At 51.1% G+C, this 8,828-nt stretch overlaps 1 long non-coding RNA gene across 1 annotated transcript; it reads left to right on the forward strand.

The window, feature by feature from the left end:
- Positions 1-589: 589 nt before the first annotated feature.
- LOC139046552 (uncharacterized) lies at positions 590-7,367 on the forward strand. The gene is made up of 4 exons (XR_011506691.1): positions 590-680; positions 3,577-3,649; positions 4,183-4,271; positions 7,055-7,367. It is a non-coding gene; the product is annotated as an uncharacterized lncRNA (long non-coding RNA).
- Positions 7,368-8,828: the final 1,461 nt, after the last annotated feature.

Raw genomic sequence — 8,828 nt, forward strand, 5'->3', positions numbered from 1 at the left:
CCCCAGCACTGGTCCCCTCGGGGGCTCAGTTGTGATTCTCTGCGTTCACCTGTGAGTCTCCCCAATCTGGGGGCGGCACTTTGCCCAAGACCTCACTGCTCTTATGAACCTAAGAACAGCTGGAGCCTTTTCAGTTTGTTCAGCTGTTTAGTGTTTGGGGATGGAGTGGAGACTTCCAGGCTCCTAACATCATGGACCAGAAGCCAGAAGTCAAGCCAACACCTTATTTGTTTTATTTATAGCTCTTCTAATTAATACGGACTGGACATATAATAAAGGGTCCATATTTGAAATGCATAATTTGATACCTTTTGACAATTTATACCCCTTTGAAAACATCAGCACAATCAAGAGAGTGAACATTTCCACCCTGGCACAGTGCTTGTCCTAGGCTGTGCTGCTGGCACTTCCTGCCCCAGCAGTGGCAGGCTCTAATCTGGGCAGTGCTCTGCCCTGCTTGGGTGTCCAAAGGCCTGGCCACTGGGTGGGTGCCTCCAGTCCGGAAGTGTTGAGCCTGGTGCCTGGACCACCCGACAAGAAATGGTCCTAGTTCCTGAGAGCAGGGGTCTGATTCGGTCCTCTCTTCTCTCCCCAGGTGGCTGGAGATGCTCATGTTCTATCCCAGGACCAACAAACAGAACCAGAAGAAGAAGCAGAAAGTCGAGCCACCCACACCACAGGTAGGCAGTGGGTTTGCCAGTTGGTGTCCACTTTGTGGTTTCAGAGATGAGGAGCTGGGGCAAAGCGAGAGTACCCCAGAAGATTCAAGGGCTTCAGGACCCAGCCTAAAATTAGGGGTGAGGGAAGGATTCAGGTCAGGGCTGAGGTGGTCACCAGCCCTGCACGTTGTCTCCATCCTTCCAGTGGTCTGTGGGCTACAATCTGCATGCTCCTCTTCAAGCCACAGGGACAGGGTGGCCTGCTTGTGTGGTCTGGGGCTGCCCAGGAGGCTTCCAGCCAGGGGGCAGGTGCTGAGAAGCAGTAGCAGAGCGTGTGTCTCTTCCCCTGGCTGTCCTTCCAGCTGCTGGGAAGCAAAGAGCATGCCAGGAGGGGTTGCTGGCTGCACACACTCCTCGTGCGCCACAGTCCAAGGAAGGACTCAGCTCGGTTCCACTTTCTACACAGAGATGCTCTTGCAGAGAGCAGGCTGAGAAAGGGGAGCCAAGTGAAGGGCAATTCGGGGACCCCACTCTTGCTCTGGGGCCTTGACCATAAATGGAAAAAATTGGTGCTGGTCTTGATTTTTGTGCCCCTGCTCTGACTCCCATGTGACCAGAGTGGGAGGTGGCTGGGGTGGTCCCACCAGGTCCAGTCCTTCCCCAAAGACCCCTCTCCTCTCCCTTCTCTTCCCCAGCCAGTGTCCAGGGGCTCAGGGCACCAGGAAATGTTCTGAGCCTCAGTGAACTGATTTGCAAAATGGGCTTGTTTTGATCCAGTTATAGGATTATTTGTGAGCTTGAAAGGAGGTCTTGGGCCCAGTGTGGGTGCTCAGTAAATGTTATTCCTTTCCTCTGTGCTCAGGCTTCACTGTTACCAAGTGTTCTTGCCTGATCGAGCCTCGCAGTAACCCTGAGAATGAGCAGAGTGGAGATTGGGGGTCCCTTGGGCATCTTGAAAGGCCCAGAGCCTGGCAGAGGTCCAGGCATAGCAGAACATGGCTACCCCCAGGGTTCAGCAGTCCTTCCTGGTGCTCTCTCCTTCACTGAGTGGCAGAGATCAGCCTGGGTGGAACTGGGTCCCCCTTCTCCTCTACGCCCGCCGGGTCTCCCCTGGATTTGCCTGCCCTGGGCTGCTGCACAAACCCTCCTACTAGTAGAGTGCAGCTCTGGGCCTGCTCTCAGCTGATGGTCATTGTCTGCCCTCTGTCTACCCTCCCCAAGGAGTCCTAGGCTAGCATCCTCTGGAAGGTAGTGTCCCTGGCAAAATCAAATGGGAGTTGTTCCTGGAGACTGAACAGCTTCCTGCTGGGGAACAGCAGACACACATGCAAATCCCCCAAAGCTGGCTGGTTTGAGAGAAAAAACTCCCAGGCAGAATAACAGCATTCAGGGTTACGCTGCGTTTCCATAGTAATACCTTGGAAATAGTGCCGTAGCAGACCTCCTGCCTCCAAATAAGGCAACTGCACGTGCAGAAGACACGCTCGGCCCAGACCAGGGAATTTGATGGTGCTCCTGCTCCCTAGCCGTTCCCTCCCCTGTGACGTCCCCTCCCCCAAATAATGCTGGCCTTGGCCAAGCTTCACCTTTTCTGTTGGTAGCAGGAGCCATGTGATCACAGGGTGGGAAGAGCCCCCACTTCCCTGAGGGTCTGTTAGAGCCCGGGCGGTCTGGGGTCCCAGCCTCTTCCACTCAACCGCTCCCAAGCCCCAGCAGAAGCCAACCAGGCAGAGTCTCTTTTCCTTTGCCCCTTGCTCCTCAGAGCATCACCTTGAGGCTGCTGGTTTCTGGAAGCTGTGAACTTTCATCAGGGCCACGCTGCTGTGAGTCAGTCTCATGGGGTGAGGTGGGGCCTTTCCAGAGGAGAGCTGCTGATCTCTGAGAAAGCCTCCCTTCCTCAGCCTGATGCCAGAGTCATTTTAGAGCACCAGAGGAAGCTGAGGGGGAAGCCTAAAGCCTTTGGGGCCCCCGTAAAGGCAAGAACCCAAGACCCCATACCTGGCCTCTGTCTCCATGGCCTGGGAGTTTCGGATCAAACCAATGGGGAGCTGCTACACCCCATTCCAGGCCAGAACCCTCCTTCTCATTGGGTTCCTGCTCAGTTTCTGTGCCCAGGAAGTAGAAAGAAAGGCTGTCGATGAAACCCCTTCCAGAGAGGGGGCCTGCTTAGCACATGGAGGTGACGGAGGCCGCTTGGCCCAGGCCTGCCTTCCTACCCTATTTCCTCTTTCCTCTTGCTTTGAAAACCCTTTCTGAGTAGCCAGATAAATAGCACAGACTTCATTATAGCATTGACATCCCTGAGCAGTGCCGCTGTCCTGGCCACACAGGGACATAGAAAACCTGGTGCCTCCACTCCTTCCTTGTGCACAGGCACTCAGGGTCTCTGTCGGCATGAGCTCCAGCATCCCTCTCCGCCACAGTGGTGACAGTGTGTGGAGCGGTAGCAGTGCCATGTGGCCCTGGCCTGGCCTGTGAGACATCTTACTTTCCACATACCTGCTTTGGAGAAGAGAAGCAACTTTCCCTAGAGACCAGGCTTCCTCCCATCACCCACCCAGCCCCTCTCCTGGAAGCGAGCATGGCTTTTCTGCTGCCAGACTGTCCTTCAGTCCCCGCTGACTTGATCAGGCTTTGGCTGCTGTTCATGGCCCCCATTCTCTGGGAAGAGTCCTCCAGAAGCAGCGAACGTGGGGAGGGATCTGGGGACGCAGCCAGCCCTGCACAGGTTGGGGGGCCCTTGGTGTGGGAAATGCATGCATTTCCCTTGCATTTCAGGCCTGGAATTTCCTCTGCCTCTTGCAAAAATTAAGCATAGATCTACCATATGATCCAACTATCCCACTGCTGGGTATTTATCCAAAGAACTCGAAAGCACAACGGCATAAAGATACATGCACTGTTATGTTCATTGCAGCATTATACACAATAGCCAAGACATGGAAGCAACCTAGGTGCCCATCAAGGGACAAATGGATAAAGAAGATGTGGTATGTATACACAATGGAATACTACTCAGCCATAAGAAATGATGAAATCCGGCCATTTGTGACAACATGGGTGGTCCTTGAGGGTATTATGCTGAGTGAAATTAGTCGGAGGGAGAAAGTCAAATACCGTATGATCTCACTCAGAAGATAAAAATAACGACAAACAAATACCTAGCAACAGAGATTGGATTGGTGGTTCCCAGAGGGGAATCGGGGTTGGAGCAGGGCAAAAGGGGTGATTAGGTTCACATGTGAGGGGGTGGACTATAATTCGTTTTTGTGTGTTGAACATGATGCAGTCTACACAGAATTTGAAATATATCACGATGTACATCTGAAAGCTATATAATGTTATAATCCAATGTTACTGCAACTAAAATGATAAAAAATAAAAACATAAATTAAAATTTTTTTTTAAATAATGAAAATTTGCTACCAAAACAACACAGTAATGATTCATAGAGGCAACATATTAAGAGGATACCAAAAGTGCAAATGGAATATTTACCACATATATATTTTTTTATTCCCAGACTGTGCTTTGTGACCTGCCTTTGCCTGGAGGAGTCACGCCTTGCATGCTGATAACAATTCTGGGCACAGTGAAGCGCAATGCAAACAGGTGAACAGCAAGATTAGCAAGTCTGTCATATTTGCTGATTGGTTTAGAATTTTTAAAACTACACATTTAGAATCTTGGCTATACCACAGTAGGGGATTATCCCATAAATCAATATGTATTCCCAATACGGGGACAACGTTTCCCTCACTGAATTTTAAACCAGAAGAATCAAGAATAAAACAGAGTCCTACTTTCTGAGGACAAAGAGGAAGAGCAGGAAACCCATTCTGTTGGTGTTTCCTGGCAGTGAAAGCCTTAGAGCTCAAGGAAACGTGGAGCTTTTGTAATGTGATGCCTGGCCGTCTCTCCACCCATACATTGTCTAAAAAACCAAGCATGCACATTATGTCTACATGCCCATCAAAAACAAGGTGTGAAAACAAAAAGACCCCACTGGACATTGTTCCGAGTTGGTCTGAGCGCGTGAAAGTGATGCCACTCTGTCCTGATGTGCGTACAAACCTCCCCGCAGTTGTGCAGGTCACAGTGCAGTCTCGGACCTTGCGAGCTCAGCTGCCATTTCTATCTTCATAGTGGGGGCAACAGCAGGGTCACAGATTCCTATGGTGTTAGCCTGGTCTACAGCTGACAAGTGGCAGGATGGAGAACCCCAGTTTTCTGAGCAGACTCTATATACTTAGAAGATTTGAACAGATCCCTCAAGTTACAAGACTTCCTCAAAATAAATCAGCCTTTGCCATTGGAACTGGTTTGACTGAGGTGAGCTAGGATGGGGTAAGATTGGAGCTAACAGGTAAATCCGTGCTGATCCATGGCTGCCCTGGGATGCCTGGGCCTGGTGATCACCACTGGTTATACCTACGTGTAAAACAAGAAGGCTAAGGATATCCTGAAGCTGTCCAGTACGCCCATCCCTGAGGTCAGTGGTGCCACTAAAGCTACTGCAGCCATTAATTCATCTGTGTTTCTGGGTCTTATGACCAGGACACAAAAGGCACAAAGTCAAGCTATGCACACAGGTTTATTCAATAATTTGCAAACAGACTCCATGAGTGTCTGTCACCTTTTTCCTGGTGAATCAAAGGGAGCCACCTCCTCTGTTAGCAGGAGATAGACTCAGCTCTGATCTGATCATTTTACATCCAAATGGCCCACTCACTCCAACCTCCAGCCAGCTTCCTCTGGTTCCGCATGAAGGTCACCACCCTAAGCCAACTGCTACTTCCACACAGCCTGTACAGCTTCTGATGGCACAGTTCTTCCCTGCACAATAAAGCTTGCCTCACAGCAAAGTACAAAACATATATACCCTCTGCCTATGTCCTCGTCCATCTTTCCTCCCAACATAAGGTAGGACCCAGCACACCTTACCCTGTGCACACAGCACTCATGATTTGTTAATATCTGCTCTCCTCCCTGTACAACCCCTCTCATGCAGGACCACACTGATATACATATCTTTGCTTTATTTAGGGTTATTGCACTGGAAACTTTAGCTCCAGGAACACTAGAGATGCAGACTGACACTGCGGCCACTCAGAACTAATTCTGGTTGAAGTGGTTAAGGTGGTCTAAACTGAAAAAATTATTGCTTGGTCCTGCAAATTCTATGTGAGGAATTACAAGAAAAAAAGAACACTGAAGGCAGTAGAGATGACAGTATCTTGCTTTTCACTGCAGAGGAAATATAGGCATTGGATTTTCAGTCAAATACAAATTCTATTGCCATTGGCTATCTTGGTCTTTTCCCTGTGAATTTAATCATTGGAAGACACAGTGGGGTGTATGTGTTCAGTACTGGGTGAATCAAAACATACAGAGAATCATTGTTAAAAGGTCTAGAGTACAGACGTTGCTTTAAAACCAGAGCACATGCTGATTCTGTCAGTGCTCTATGGGGTTCGCTGAGACACTGAGGGAAAGAGTTAGTGATTCGACAGCCAGGACTTGTGTTTGCCTTGACATCCAAGTGCAGGAACTGGGGTCAAAAAGCCAAGCAGCACTTTCGTGGGGTTGGCCCCGTGGCCGAGGGGTTAGGTTCTCGTGCTCTGCTGCATGCGGCCCAGTGTTTCTTTGGAGCGAGTTCTGGGCGCGGACATGGCACTGCTCATCGAGCCACGCTGGGGCAGTGTCCCACATGCCACAACTGGAGGGACCCACGGCTAAGAGTATACAGCTACGTACCGGGGGGCTTTGGGGAGAAAAAGGAAAAAATAAAATCTTTGAAGAAAAAAAAAAAAAGCCAAGCAGCACTTTCATTAGTTCCACTTGACATCATGGAATGTTTACCACATTTATTGTCACGACTTTACAACTTAGCATCGGAATACTGAACTTTAACGATGTTGTCTAGCTCTTGCTGTGTCAGGACTTGGCTTTTGGTTAACTATGAGGAAGCCGAGTATTTGAAAGCTCTTATTTGCCATTAATAGGGATTAAAAGCAGGCTGGCAGGGCAGGAAGGAGGTAACCGTTATTCTCTGCAAAGTAAAGCATAAAGTGCCCTCAAAGTGGCCCTAAACCTCTGTGAGAAAACCTTGAAGACCTTTCTTGGGTAGAGGTGGTAAAGAGGGAATGACAGCTGACTAGAATGATGTGACCAAGACAACGAGGCAAAAAACTCAGCACGTTGTCTTGCTTCCTGTCAGATGCTTCTGTGTTACATCCAGTCCTTGGCCCAGTGTACCGTCAGTGTGTTTTCTGTTTAGAAAATTGTCATGTATTTATACAATGATTTGCTCTTTAGAAAATTGCATGTTCTTCACTTGATACAAATGCACAGCTTGAATCATTTTACTAACTCTGGTCTTTGGTTTAAAACAGGCTTGCTTGAGATTTCAAGAGAGGGCATGATGTCGCCTTCCACTGTAACCCGCGCTTCAGTGAGAACAACAGGGGAGCCATTGTTTGCATTACAAAGCTGGATAATATCTGGGGAAAGGAAGAAAGACAGGCAGATTTCCCCTTTGAAAGTGGTAAACCAAAGTAAGTTATTGCTACTATGAGATATTGAAAATGTCTGTTGCTCATGGGACTCGCTCTAAACCACAATGCCCTTAAAATGAATTTTCATCAGCTCTCCTGAGACACCTAACTAGGACATCTCCTCCCCATCCCAGGGGACCAGGCACTGCAGGCTGGAACAGGGCAGGAGCGCTGACCACAGGACCTTGGCACATGTCAGGATTTGGAGATGGCTCTTTAAGGAGGTGAAATGAGGTCCTGATGCAATGGGACTGGGGTCCTTATGAGAAGAGGAGACACAGATGCAGAGGAGCAGCCCCGTGAGGATGGAGGCAGAGAGGGGAGGGAGACGGCCACCAGCCCAGGGACCCTGGAGCCCCAGACACTGGAAGAGGCTGGAGGGACCCTCCTGTGGAGCCTCCGGAGGGAGCATAGCCCTGCAACCCTTGACCTCAGACTCTGGGCTCCAGGATGGGGTAGGATGGATCCCTGGGGTTCAAGCCCCTGAACGGCCCTTCACCTGGAACTCTCCGGACCTGCACTCTGCCTCACCCATCCAATCCCGTTTTGCAGACTTGGCCACCCCTCAGCCTGATTCCCAGCCCCCGGGCGGCCCAGGCAGCCCCGACAGGGTGGGCCGATGACCCGGGTGGGGGGACCGGAGGCGACTGCCCCCCACTAACGATTCCCCTAAACCCCATCTTCCCTCCAGCATCTGATACGCAGACGCCCCCGGCTCGCGCCCCATTCCTTTATATCCAGGCCGATGACACACGGCCCCCCCCAGGGCTCCCCGGCCGAACGCTCGGTGTCCGGGGGTGATTAACGCCCAGCTTGCTGCGTGAAAGATGTGAGTCCTGACTCGGTTGGGGGCCAAGCGGCCCCAATTAACACAGCAGTGGCTTTCATGTTCACCTCAATTAAGCCGGCTGCCGTTTCCTGAGTCGTTTCCCGGGCAGCGTCCCACGGTGTCGGCCACACATCAAAGGGCCTCGCAGGCCACGCAGCAGGTGACGCTCATTTGCACACTGACCCAGGCAGGCGGGGGCGGGGGGTGCTCTGGGAGGGACCCGGAGCTGGTTGGGGTGAAGGGTCATGGGGTCGGGTCCTCCAGGGAGGGTCCTTCCTGCCTCTTCTGCTCATCAAACCATGTGAGGCAGCATCTTGCATACAAAATGCAGGAAAACGGGCATGGATGTGAGTTCAGGGCCACTCTTCCTCAGAAAAAAAAACAAACTGATCTCTGATTCAAAGGATGACTCGGGTCTTGAGTCAGAGGCCGCGTCCCCCTTTGACGAGCCTGGTGGTGGGGAGGTCACAGGGCATGGCGGGCGCTGCCTCCTTCCGCCTCTGAGGTCCGACCACCGTCCTTCAGACGCGCAGGACCTGACTGACCCAAATCACCCATCACAAACCGACTCCCAGACAGCATTGCCTCCCAACCTCAAAACCACCATCAAAAGGGCCCAGTCGGTCCCCACATTTGCTTGTCTCCTTCCCCGTGCAAAAACCAACACTCCATCCTCAGTGCCGAAAGCACGAAAACAAACGCCTGCATCCTGGGACGGCGATCTAGCCGCTTCCAGGAGCGCGGTTTGCAGGAGGAATAAATGAGACTGAAAACGAATGGGCA

This window comes from Equus asinus, chromosome 11 (assembly GCF_041296235.1).
Source record: "Equus asinus isolate D_3611 breed Donkey chromosome 11, EquAss-T2T_v2, whole genome shotgun sequence".
NCBI classification, from domain to species: Eukaryota; Metazoa; Chordata; class Mammalia; order Perissodactyla; family Equidae; genus Equus; species Equus asinus.